This window comes from Macrosteles quadrilineatus, unplaced genomic scaffold (assembly GCF_028750875.1).
Source record: "Macrosteles quadrilineatus isolate MER2022 unplaced genomic scaffold, UCM_ALF_1.0 Scaffold_1__1_contigs__length_201487025, whole genome shotgun sequence".
Lineage (NCBI taxonomy): Eukaryota > Metazoa > Arthropoda > Insecta > Hemiptera > Cicadellidae > Macrosteles > Macrosteles quadrilineatus.
Window position 1 is genome coordinate 148,893,874 of NW_026542594.1, and position 13,650 is coordinate 148,907,523.

Genomic DNA, 13,650 nt, shown 5'->3' on the forward strand with positions numbered 1-13,650 from the left:
ATTTATCTAGTGATAAGAGTCAGACGATGTTCCAAAGTAGCGTTGGTTAAAGGTCGAAGGCTATCTACTAATTGTAGTGTTAATGATTTTGTAGCTTGTTTAAAATAAGTCAAATCTATAAATAATTCTGTCCAACCAAAATAGTTTTTTTTTCTACCGTAGAGTAATACTTATGTAATGCTTACTTACTTTTATTGTCGACAAGTGAATTTTTCTAAGTAAACTGTAATATGATCAAGCCGAATTACGGTTTACTTCGACGTTCTTTAAAACAAACCTGTATTATTACTACAAAACTTTCATATCAATTACTGTAAAATTCAGAAGAGAAGAATAATGACTTTAACTAAGTTAAAATAAGTATAAAAGAGCTTAAATAAATAATATGTTATGTTATAGCATTATAATATAATTGAATTAAATAAAAACTAGGTGAAACCTGTTGAAATCGACGGTTACTTTCAAGGCTTACTTAATTCATCCAACTGCGACAAATAGAGTGAAATTGTCAAATTTAACATTTAGCTTTGTTTACTGAGAAATAAATAAGCGTACAAATAATAATGACTATTACGCAAGATACAAAATATGGTTTCATTATTAAATGAATAAAATATTTCCACTACGTCATCGGAGTTATTATTACTACTGTATGTTAACTGGTTTCATCTCCTTGTTGAAGAACATGTAGATAGTATTAAAATCATGTCGATGGATATTTTGTGGTAAACACTTCCGCGATTTCATCAGTGCAAGGCCGATTAAATCTACGTTTTTATTTAAGAACAGAATTTCAAGGCTTTTAAATTTTAGTTTTTGATTTTTTCAATATAGATTTGCCATCTCTCAATGCATTATAGTTTATAAAAATCCTTATATCATTAAACGAATCACTGAAACAAACTTAATTTATATTAAATATAAATTAATAATACTCATATTTAATATGACAAAAATTAGGTTTGATGTTTCTGTTTTGTTTCAAGATGTATTTTAAATATAATAAAAAGATTCCAAATGTATATAATCAAGCTACATTACCAGTAAAGGCACTTTTGCTCTATACTATAATAGTATAAGTGCTATTTTAAAATCACAAACTGGTAGTTAATAGAAGATTCAATGAATTTATTTTTATTGGTGTTTGTTAGCCAACAGATCAGGCTAGTACATCAGTATATAAGGTGGTAGTGTGATCTATTATAGTTAATTGAAAAAAAAAACTCTTTAAAAGTAAAAATATACATTTTTTTGTATAGTTTAAATATTACTAACCAGATACAAGATATAACCTCAGTATTCATATTATACCTAGGATTATATTGTCTACGCACCTATTGCTTGAACAAATTAATTAACGCGTAAATAGGATTAAAATTAAATGTTATGTAGTAATAATTTGTAACGAAATTAGCTATGTATAATTTACATAATGCAATTAATATAGAATTTATAAATTAAATCCTATATTAACTCCCGCCAAAGCAAACCAGCAGACTAAGCGAATTTCCATTTGCCTGATTGGATTTACACTAAAATGTCTTGTTAAATATATAACATTTATTCCCTATTTAAATAGAAATAGATTAAAGAGTTCTTAGGTTTGCTACAACAGGAAGGGTAAAAGTATCTTTTTAATGTTAATAGTTTAGTTAGAAACAAATGCATTTTCCAAATTTTTATCAAATATGTTCATAAACGAGCAGACTACAACGGTAAACGTATTCTCCATTAGAATAGCATGGGTGTTTTAAATTTCCAACTTTTTGGAATTTTCTCCGTAACAATTAGGCGCATAATACGCTTCAATATAGTAAATTATTTGTTTCTTTAAGTTTTAAGTGGTTTGGAAAGAAAATGCGAAATCTTATGTTTTTTTGGTCTAAAATGGGAAAAGTATTTTTACCCCATAACACCCCCCTTCCCATAGTCCGATTATGCTGATTCGCGAACTCGTTCGAATAAATGTAGATTCACAAGTTTGTACCAAATTTCATCAAAATTGTATCACTTTTGTTAGGGTTATCGTGCTATCGGACACACACAAACATATATGAATTTGAACGGATGGTGTTTGAGGCCTCTAGGGACCTCAAAATGAAAAAGCAAATCGGTCCCGGGTCCAGGTCTTACCATGAGTACTGCAGTAATAGCTTATTCCCTAAATGGGAAATTCGCTAAAAGGAATAGGTATATTTTTAGTATGTTTCGGTCGATGAAAATTACAAAATCTGCAAAAATCTCAAATTTTGAAATAACTATGATCGGAAATCCTCATACAAAATAAATCGCGTGCTATTTACTCTGACAAACAGTCTTACTTACTTTATTAAATCATTTAGATCATAATAATATTATTGTTACCCCTCTACTGAGTAAAATACGCTGTTAACAAGCAAAGAGCCAAAAATTGGTATTATTATATCTAAAGGATTTGTTTTACCATAGACAAAATGAATAAAAATATAGACTGTCAGCCGTGCTGCGGTTACTATGGTTACCATAGGTTCTGGCGCGCACTGCTGGGAGTGCCGTGTAGTTCCGTAGCGCATACGTCGTAACTACATGGCACTCCCAGCGGTGTAAGCCAAAACCTATAGTAACCACAGCACAGCTGACGGTCTGTATTTAATTCTTTTTGTCTATGGTTTTTCTGATGGAGAAAACCTGAGTAAGTGTTGGATGCCTTGAGGTTCCTATAATTTGCTTAGCACCATGAAAAACATTTATATATTTAAGAACTACTAGGCTCATTAAAGTGGTTCAGTCCATTTTAGAGTAAAATTAATTGTTATTTGTATTTTATATAAAACGTCTGTGTTTTGCATGCATTTGTACATGGTCATACATACGTTGGTCTTTTTAGTCAGTTGTTTTTATGGAAATGATCAGCAATGAATAGGAAATATGTGACAAGAAAAAAATATATATTATGTTGACAACAAATTGTATTTATTTACTTATAATTATTTATATAAAAACGCCAATCAGGTGTAGGGTAGTCCGGGGGTTATTCTCGTAGCATTGTGTTGTCCGTGTCCAAGTCGTGTCCGTGTACAGAAGCCGAGACGTGTCCGTGTTGCACTAGCCCTCCATCATCTGAAAAGGTTTGTACGAAAAAAATATTTCAATCTCGAAAGTAAATCAGTTTATAATGCCTAAAAGATAAGAAAATGCTGGCCACTTAGTTAGAATAACTAGTCAGTAACAAAGCTACACAGGTCATCACATACCATTATACACTAATCCTTCACTCAGATTTGGGTTAAAATACGCACCTAGGTGGCGTCCCCATCTCAATGATTGATAATTAATAATTGAAGTTTCACACAGATAAATATTTACACATTGAAATAAAATGTATACTTTTTATTCTAAACAAAACGCCAATTGGCCCAATTTATCAATTTTGGTGGTAACAAATTAAAATAGTCTTGAGTCTCATGATTATTTAAAATAAATATATTGCATTTTTCAAGTTTTACTAACTAATAGCCCCATAGTTCAAATTATTGTATTTTATTTTGCTCGTAAAATTGGTGCGTTACAAAATATTTACAAATAAAAATGCGTTATACAAAGAATAAACATTTATCTTGTCATCAAATAATAAGTTAACTGTTTGTAGTAAATTACTAATCTATTACAGAGTTTAGTAAATGAAACCAATACCTACTAACTCTATTATAAAAAAATAAACCAGTTTGACTCAAATTGTTTTGACAAATATCAATACATACATAGAAGTTCGTGGTTTACAAATCTGGCAGCACCTCATTTATCATGTTGTGGAAAAATATTATGTCATAGTTTTTAACTTATAAAAGTGAAAAGAATGTCATCTTAGAAGTATTGACAGAAAACTATTTTTCTTAAATACGTAAAACATATTTTTACAGAAGAACTAAAACGGACTTTCTCGTGTGATTTATTTACAAATATTAGCTATTATTTCATCAGCTGAATTATTACGATATTTGCAGGGCCTAATTTTGTAATAACTTTCATCCAGAAGTTTAAATAATAACAAACTCTTTCTGTTGGAAGAGATTTTTCCCAAATGTTGTAAGATATTTGATCTTTTATATGAACTGTTTTTTTTTTTTTTTTTTTTTTTTTTTTTTAGTGATCCACTGCCATTAGGGTTTCACAAATTTTTCAAATGTTAAAAGTAAATATAACTCTCATTCAGGTTGATGTCCAGTTATTTTAAGCTCCAATGACTGAAAAGTGTTTATTAAACCAAAAATAAAATAATCAATATTATTTATCTTTTAAAAAATTATTACCAAGTTTTTTATCAGGAGTTTTACTCATTTAATATTTGAGTTTCCTGTAAAATGAAAAGATGTTTAATTGCTTCAATTAAGTTAGTGTTTGCTTTTACATACACTTGAAGTTGTAACCTCGATGTTACAGTTGCGGATTTACTATGATAGTTTTATAAATAAAACTAATAGTATCGTTGAAGAGAGAGAACTTAGAAATATTTAGACTATTCAATATATATTTTGGAAGTTTACCTGATGAGAGAGTCTAGTAGTAGCCGACGACGGCCATGTTGACGTTGGTCCTCTCCTTGCCCATGATAATAGTAGTCTGATGTTTCGTTGAAGGAAATATCTGATACATTGACAGTCAGCTGGGCCTTATATACCCACACTGACGTCATAACATTCTTATCCTCGCGAAACTTGACCCTTGTCGTACGATCAATCGGAATCGGTTATCTCTCGTGGGGTCAAATTATTCAATCTACTCATAGCAAGTTCTTGGGCAGAGTGATTGAGGAATAATAGCCTTATTTTTTTAAGGTGTTTCACTGTGTGTCCAAAGTGTTATGCTATACTTGCAGATTAAATTCACTGATTTAACTGGCTAGGCCTACATAACCAACGAATAAACTGCATTAGAATAAAATACTATTTATTATTCTGATTAAATGAAGAAAAAGTATGTTGATGTGCGGTGCAGGATTTTTTTATGATTTTCATTTGTTTATTGTGCTATTATTTTACCAATTTCATGCCTATTTAAAAAAAATGGTCGATTTAGATGAAATTCGGCTTGAAGGAGCAAGGTGGGATAAACTTAAATGAGTTCGCGAACCAACATGATCGACCATGGGAACGGGGTTTTACGGTGTCTTAGGGGGGTAAAAATAGATTTTCTCATTTTTGACCCTCAAAACACAAGTCTCGCTTGACATTTTAAAGAGCAAACTAACAATTTAGTAGTTTTGTGCTCTTATTGGTAACTGAAAAAAAAATTAAACTCCCGTGTTATTCTTATGAACATGATTGTAAAATGTTGTAGTTTTCTTGTTTATGGGTTTTAATTAAACTTAGAAAATGTATTTATTTTATATTAAGCTATTGAAATTTTACCAAATAACACACTTTATTAGTTTCCCTGTAGCAGCAAACCTAAGTACTCGTTAAACCTATTGTTATTTAAATATAGATTTAATTGAAAATCAATTCAGGCAGATGGAAATTCGCTTAGTCGGTAGGTTTGCTGCTTTGGGGGTATTGTACTCTGCCATCAGAATACCTTCATGTGTCTGTTATAACTAAGGACCGACATTCCGAGTGAAAACTAAAATGTACTTGACATGTCTTTGTCTTATTACGAACATAAATTGGGTTTTAACAATACAATAGAACTTTTAAAAATGTGTTCCTAATGGGCTACCGTTTTGGTTAAGAAATAGCTACAAAATGTTTAACAAAATAATCATAGCATATGTACGTTTAAATTACAGTATGAAAATTAAGTATGGAGACAAATCTTTATTTTTTAAACCAATATAGACAGAAATAGTGTTCGTGGGATTGATTGTTAACAAAGGTTCCACTATCTTTTACATTAAAAATATAGTTTAACCACCCTTACATTGTAGGTGGTAGGGGGTGACTTATTTTTTTTTTATAGCAATCCTTTTTGATTAACCCCTCATTTTAAGGGGTTTAAAAAGAAATACAATTATGCAAATCCGAGGTAGATATCTCACCCCTAGCCAAAATGGCAGGTAATCCAAAATTTGATTTATTTGAAAAAGCACCAATTTCACAAATAAGAAAACATGTCTGTTTTTTTTTTACCGAAAGAGATAGAAATATTCGGTTTCCTGCATTGATTGTTAACTAAGGTTCCAGGAATTTTACATGAAACATATTTGTCAACCCCCCTAACTGGGTTGGGGATGGTAGGGGGGGACTTATTTTTCAAATAGCAACCCCTATTGGTTGAGTGACATCTCATTTTAAAAGTTTTAAAAAGAAATGCAATGATGCAAATCCGAGGTAGATATCTCGCCCCTATCAAAAATGTCAGGTATATTGAATGGGTGCTTTTTCACATAAATCAAATATTGGAATACCTGTAATTTTGGCTAGGGGTGAGGTATCTACCTCGAGTTTGCGTCATTGTATTTTTCTTGAAAAACCCCATCAAAATGAGAGGTCACTCAGTAGGGGTTGTTAGTGGAAAAATAGGACACCCCTACCATCACCACCCTATCCTGTTAGGGGGATTAAACAAATTTAGAAACATAATTTGATGTAAAAGATGCGGAACCCTTTTAAACAATTAATGCCATAAACCGAATGTTTCTACCTATTTCGGTTTTTTAAATACAGATTCGTTTCCATACTCAATTTATACAGGTATGTAAGCTATTATACTAGCACCTTTAAAATACAGTACAAAAGAAAATATGCATTTTGGATGTTTACCATAACAAATACTTCGTTGAGGTAAAGACTACAAAAAAGGTATATTACTGAGCATTGGATAAATACCACTTGTCAAATACGTAAGGTATAATATTGATTTTCGCCAGGATAAATTTTGAGTGCCAATAGATGTTCTCTTTATTGATATTTGCTTTAGTGAAACTAATATATGAAAATGTAACACTATCCTTTTGAAAAACAAACAGTTGCAATCAGCTATTTTAAGTTAACCGTCGCCTTTTCAAATCAATGATAATCCCAAGATATCATTATTAAAAGGGTTTATAGACTTGAAAGTTTATACAAGTACTAAAATAAAGATATTTACTATGTAAATAGTACTTTTCACAAAATCACACTGTAACTATTTTCTTCCAACCTTCTCACTAACTGATTTGTAGCACGCTGCGCATCACTCTTTAAGTATCGGTATAACTCACCATTGCATGTAACTGAAGCTTGACACACTTAATTTGATGTCGCATACAAGATAAAATACAAGGTAATTGGTTGATGTGCCAGTAAAGAGACCATCATTTTGTCAAATCGTATTTCTAGAATCTCCTGGAAACTCCAAACGAATGTGGGATAAAGAATGTAAGGATCGTGAAAACTGTTTAAAAAGACATTTGCTAGATTCTTTAACAAATCAACTACATACTATTTTCTAAGAATATTTAGCCAACTGTCTAAATGACTATGCCTTGTCACAAAATACTTAATACTATTAATACTGTTAAGATGGTACTAAAGTGTTTTTTATGTCTAATTAGATACGATGAACAGGGATTTTTATTGTAAGATTCAAAATTCATAAAACGTAAAATAAGAATATGAAAAAATGAAAATAATTCATTTAGAGAGGTAGCTAGGCCCTTTCTTCCATGTAATCTGTGAGACAGTAGTAAACATACACATGTTAACAACACATAATCAATTTACAAGATAAAAGGTGACGATAATGTGTGATAGTTATTCGGGTAAGTTTAGCATAAGACGTCATTGTAAGTTTTGTTCTGATGACAAAATGAACTGTTTGGCCCGAGCTGAAGACACAGAGGATAATAACGTAGTCCACAAAATCACTTTATTTTATAACAGTCTCATTATATTAGTGTTACGTAAATAAATTTGTCTTGAAGTTAATTTATATCATGATATTGGTAAATTAATATCATGATTTTTCAATATATCAAAATTTATGAAAAAGCAAACGGTATGAACATTACTTCTCTTGAATTGGCAAAAATATAAAATTAACCATCTCTTTGTAAAAAAAACCTTTTATAATTTTTAAGGGGTGTGCCCTATATGAAACACATGTTAAGTATATTAAAATTGTTTAGACCAATAATTAATGAACCATCAAAAAACTGTATAAGAACATGAATTGACTTGACATGGGAATAAAAAACATGTAATCTTAGCCAAAAGCAAGACGAAGACAAAAATTACAATTGTCTGCACGTCAACTAATTAAATGATTTGTATGTTTTACAAAATAACGTATTAATTTGCTAATTAACATATAGATTTAGTTATCAAATGAGCCTACATCAAATGAGAAGTACCTGGAATGGAAAGAAACCAATAATTTTCGAAAAATGTATTTATTTATTTGTGATAATAAAAAGCCAATCAGGTGTAGGGTAGTCCGGGGGTTCTTCTCGTAGCATCGTGTTGTCCGTGTCCAAGTCGTGTCCGTGTACAGAAGCCGAGACGTGTCCGTGTTGTACTAGCCCTCCATCATCTGGATTGAATAACACATAAATAATAGAATCTTGAAAGCAAATGAGTTCATAATGCAAGGATGGTAAGAAGCATGTAAGCTACGTATCCTTACTTTCAGATTATACAAAAGCCCACGAAGTCCAAGTTACATTGTTAAAAATATAACTGAATAAATCATACATAGATAACATAATATCAAAAATAGCAAAAGATAAACCTTTTTGTGTAATTAAATTCTGTTTACAAATGTGATGCTTGTTTTGTTAGTTTTACAGCGTGGTTAAATTTGCCCGATTTGGTTACATATAACAACACATTTTCAGGTGCCAAATGTAGTTGAACCAACAGGTAAAAAACTCCAAATCATAAATTTCTTTGATTAAATCCACATTAATTTACATAGAGTACCATTGTTCATAACAGTTCTAAGTAGGTTACAGCACTTAAGGACTTCTGAGATAAGTTTACCAACCATGCATTTACAACAAAATTCATACCTTACGAGTATCCTCTTTTCACTACAAAATATTAATAATAAATACCTTTTGACGTCATAAATCCTAGTCGTTTTTCGAACAATAGTTTCGAGTCATGCTGAACCATTGTCAAACCTTCTGTCTTTATTAAACTGTTAAAACACTAGTCATTGAAGTTCCATTGTTTAAACATTCTAATGAAAAACAAATTTTGACAATGGGACAGCATACATCAAAGCTATAGTCGTCCCGAAAGACGATTAGAATTGATGACGTGGAAAGGTATTTAACCTATTTAAATTAATAATTTATATAAATCAAGGTGGCAAAAATATGGATTGATCAAATATTAATTTTACTTCCATTTAAGTTATACTTTATTACGATTAAATTTGACATCTTAACATAAGAGTTTACAGCTTAACCTTATTACACACAAAACCTAAATATAATGGTTAATTAATTTAATATAACTTTTTATTTTTGTTTTGTTTTTAATCTTCTGCAAAAATGTCATAATTCAATCATGTTCCTTCATTTCTTTTGATAATAACAAGCTACTTTCACAAATTACGTTTATTGAATTAAAATTTTATGTTATCTTGTAAATGATTTTGTAACCATTATAATTTTAAAAATTACTCAAATTACCTTTAAAATTATTATGAATTTCGGGACCAATAAAACAATACTAATCATTTGTTTGTTTATAGGTTTTGACCTCCTACTATTAAACTTTGATTAATAACATATCAACCTTAATAATAGTATGTTATACTTGTTACTTGCAAAGTTATTCTTTAATGTTTTAGAATGTTAAACAAACATTTTTGAGACAAAGTCTAAATAGTTTTATAAACAAAACTATTTAGACTTTGTCGAGAAAAACTCCGGAATGACTGTTGGCATGCATTTGTAACTGTTAGGTTAAATATAATGGAGAATTTAATTTGCATATCACATGTAATACATTAGCATGCACCTGGAAGTGTTAAAGCTAAAAAACCTGTCTTGGTATAAAGTATATTTTCTCAATTTCTTATAATATACATTTGACCACAACGTAATATGTCGTTTTTAACAACTCTACAAACATACATTTTTACATGATCACTCCGGAGATTTTTTAAACAAGATTTTGTCAAAAATCTAAATTTCTAAATTCAATAACCGATACAGAATGTAAGGGAATTTTAGTATTTAACTGGAAATTGATTAATTACCTGATCTGAGAGTCTAGTAGTAGCCGACGACGGTCATGTTGACGTTGGTCCTCTCCTTGCCCATGATAATAGTAGTCTGATGTTTCGTTGAAGGAAATATCTGATACAGTGACAGTCAGCTGAGCCTTATATACCCACACTGGCGTCTCTACTGACCAATCAAAACAGCCATATCAGTGCAAAGCTTGACCCTTGTCTTTCGATAGAATGAAACGTGCCATCTCAAAGGGGTCAAATAATTCAAACTCGTCATACTATAGAGTGTGAAATACCTACCCTTTTATCTTAAAGACATTACCATTCAATTGGAAAAATTAACATTCAGAAAAACATTATCATATAAAAGTAACATGTATGATAAATACAGTTAATAGATAAATAAAATCGTAAATTTACGATGTTTAGAGTATATCCATCATAGATCCATACCATAAAGAGTGTTTTAGCGGAATAAATCAGGTTTCAATGATCAATAAAAGAAGCATATTTAAAATAAATGTGTATCAACCATTTCTACTCTTGTTTACAATCTAATCATACTTCATACTATCTATATATATAAAAGGCAAAGCCCTCACTGACTGACTGACTGACTCACTCACTCACTCACTCATCACTAATTCTCCCACTTCCCACTTACCTAGGAGACTGAAATTCGGTACACTGATTCTTTAGGCATTAAATAGGAAAACTAAGTTGTTTTTATTCTGATCAGACTTTCACAGGCTCCGCCCCAGTGGCTCTGGAGTTTCCCATGTTAACCTTATGAGTACTCATATTTAAATGGAATTAATGGATCTTAACAGCTGTTTCAATTAAACAAGTTGGTTATGTTCTATCATATTCAATAGCATTAAAGTTACAAGGATTACCAACAGAGTGCAGCACTATTATTTTTTTTTAATATTTGACAACAGCTAATTTGAAACCAAAAGGTGAGTGAGCGTAGCGAACTAACTTCAACCCGGAGGCGAGGTAGCGTAGCGAACAAGCTAACCTGAAGGCAAGTGAGCACAGCGAACGAGCTCCAACCGTAAAGGTGAGTGAGCGTAGCGAACGAACTTCAACCAGGACGTGTGAGCGCAGCGAACGAGCTTCAACCTTAAGGTGAGTGAGCGTAGCGAACGAACTTCAACCAGGACGTGATTGAGCCATGCAAACGAGCTCACATATGAAGATAAACGGGACGGGTACAGCTAGTAATATTATAAATGTTAAAGTTTGTGTGTTTGTTTGAAGTTCAATCACGCAATGGTCGGATTGCGTTGAAATTTGGCATAATGATAGCTCACATTCCTGATTAACATATAGACATATTGTTACATCAAAAATCCTTTCGGGCTCCGCCCCAGCGGCTCTAGAGTTTCCCATGTTAACCTTATGAGTATTCATATTTAAAAAGGAATTAAATAATTTTACCAGCTGTTTCAACTACACAATTTTTTTCTATGATATTCAATAGCATTAAAAGGTTATACGGTTTACCAACAGGGTGCAGCACCATTAGTTCTTTAAACATTAACAGCTAATTTGAAGTAAGCAGCAACAAAAAAGCTGTTACATTTTTCTATTGGTTAGGTGCAGTGGTATAGCTTGGCTATTTTAAATGTGATATATTATAGTATACAGTAGTAAATCATAGTAAACCAAATTTTCTTAAAACGTGTCCTCTTCCATTGAAAACGCAAAGCACGAGTATTTAACTACAATAAGCATTGTATACCAACCCCGTACGAAGGACAGGTACTCAGATAGTAATCAATCTGGTTGAAATTCAACTGAATGTAATCCGATATAAAATTTCATTTCTTACAATGGTTTAAAGGCCTGGTGGCGAACGGGCGAAGCCCTAAAAGAAACTTCATTTTTGCTTAGCCTCCGCGCTAGATCATGAGCTGTAAAACTAACACCTGAACTATAAATATCGATTAAGTATGATGTCTTAAAAAGGTATGTTACCGGGGGAAAATATATAGTTTTTGAATACTGTATATAATCAAGTTGGTTCTATAAGGCTATTAAATAATAAGAAACTGTACCAACACACATCAATACATGTATGTACATAAGTATTGTTTTATATATTTCTTATCGCCAAGGTTTTGTCCTAGTTTTAATGTTTTTGTTATATGGGGCACACTGATTAGTGCTTAAATTTAAAGCAAATTTCATTACAAATCTGGCCGTTTCCAAATATTATGTAAACAACAACAAATATTATGAAACGCAATCACATGGTTAAGAATTCATTAGAAACGTAACAGAAGTGGGTTTTTAATGTCTATTTTTAAAACATTAAAATGGTATTATCTAATGCATCAGAATACTCAACATAGTCCTAACTTGCAGCATATTATAGACTTGTATATTTTTTACTATCAGGCCTGCATACGATGATAGAAGCATCTAAAGCTAAGGTAAATAAAAACCCACATGAAAAACAAACTAACTATTGGGTACTATATTTTCACAACAAGTTATCGTTTGCAACTATGGTTTGCAGTATGTTAAGATAGAAAGGTCTGTTTTGCATTCTTTTAAAACTATTTCAACGAAGAGAACTATTTCAAGACTATGGGATTATAGTTCTAATTTTTACTATTTCCGTATGGTTTCTTCAGAGATTGGCATTTACATACTACTTCTCTTGTAACTAATAAATTCGACATTCTCACTACAGTGTTTTCCTTAATAATGGCTTATATCACAATATATGTAGATTGTTTCATTGAAAGTATTTAATTTGAGCATTTGTGTCATGTGTCAGGGACGAGTGTTATAGACCAACATAAATAATTCTACTTAACTAAAAAAATTATAACTGGGAACCAGATAACATGAAATAGCAGTACATATATCGTTAATAAATTTAGTTTAATATTTTGTGACAATACTGATACAACAGATCAACATGTGTATTTTCTTACGAGTGAAAACGAAATGATCTTTACACTGATTGACACATGATTTGCCAAAAATATATTTTTGATATCCCTATAAATTTTCTTTACTAATCTCAAGAGTATTGATATACGGGGTGTCCATAAAAAACGTTCAAGGGCTTTGGAATATAAATAAAAATAAAAAAAAGTTTATGTGAAGTTACATCCGAAATGCATATTTACCCAGATACCCGACATTTAGTTTTTTATACATACACTGTTTTTCTTTAAAGTTTTTCAACCAACGATTATGAAACTTGGAATGCATAATAAAGTAAAAGTGCCAAAACAATTGGTCCAATTAGAAATTTCAAAATTGTGGCACATTTAATTTTCATAACCTAAATCACTCAAAAGTAGCTAAATCTATGAAAATGGACAATTCAACATTTATTTAGCATTTAAAATTTCCTATAAAACGACACCAAGATCAAAAAGTTCGGACGGAAAATAACTAAAATAAAACTTTTTAGTGGATTTATTTTTCAACGTTTATATTCCTACATTGGTTTGAATTTTTGAATGTAACCATTCAATTTGT

The 13,650-nt window shown here is 31.0% G+C and overlaps 2 long non-coding RNA genes across 2 annotated transcripts; both read right to left on the reverse strand.

Moving 5' to 3' along the window:
- Window positions 1–3,007: 3,007 nt before the first annotated feature.
- On the reverse strand, window positions 3,008–4,636 carry LOC128987189 (uncharacterized). The gene is made up of 2 exons (XR_008490206.1): window positions 4,524–4,636; window positions 3,008–3,099 (listed from the first exon to the last, which is right to left on the reverse strand). It is a non-coding gene; the product is annotated as an uncharacterized LOC128987189 (long non-coding RNA).
- Window positions 4,637–8,331: 3,695 nt separating this feature from the next.
- LOC128987166 (uncharacterized) lies at window positions 8,332–10,304 on the reverse strand. The gene is made up of 2 exons (XR_008490199.1): window positions 10,168–10,304; window positions 8,332–8,487 (listed from the first exon to the last, which is right to left on the reverse strand). It is a non-coding gene; the product is annotated as an uncharacterized LOC128987166 (long non-coding RNA).
- Window positions 10,305–13,650: the final 3,346 nt, after the last annotated feature.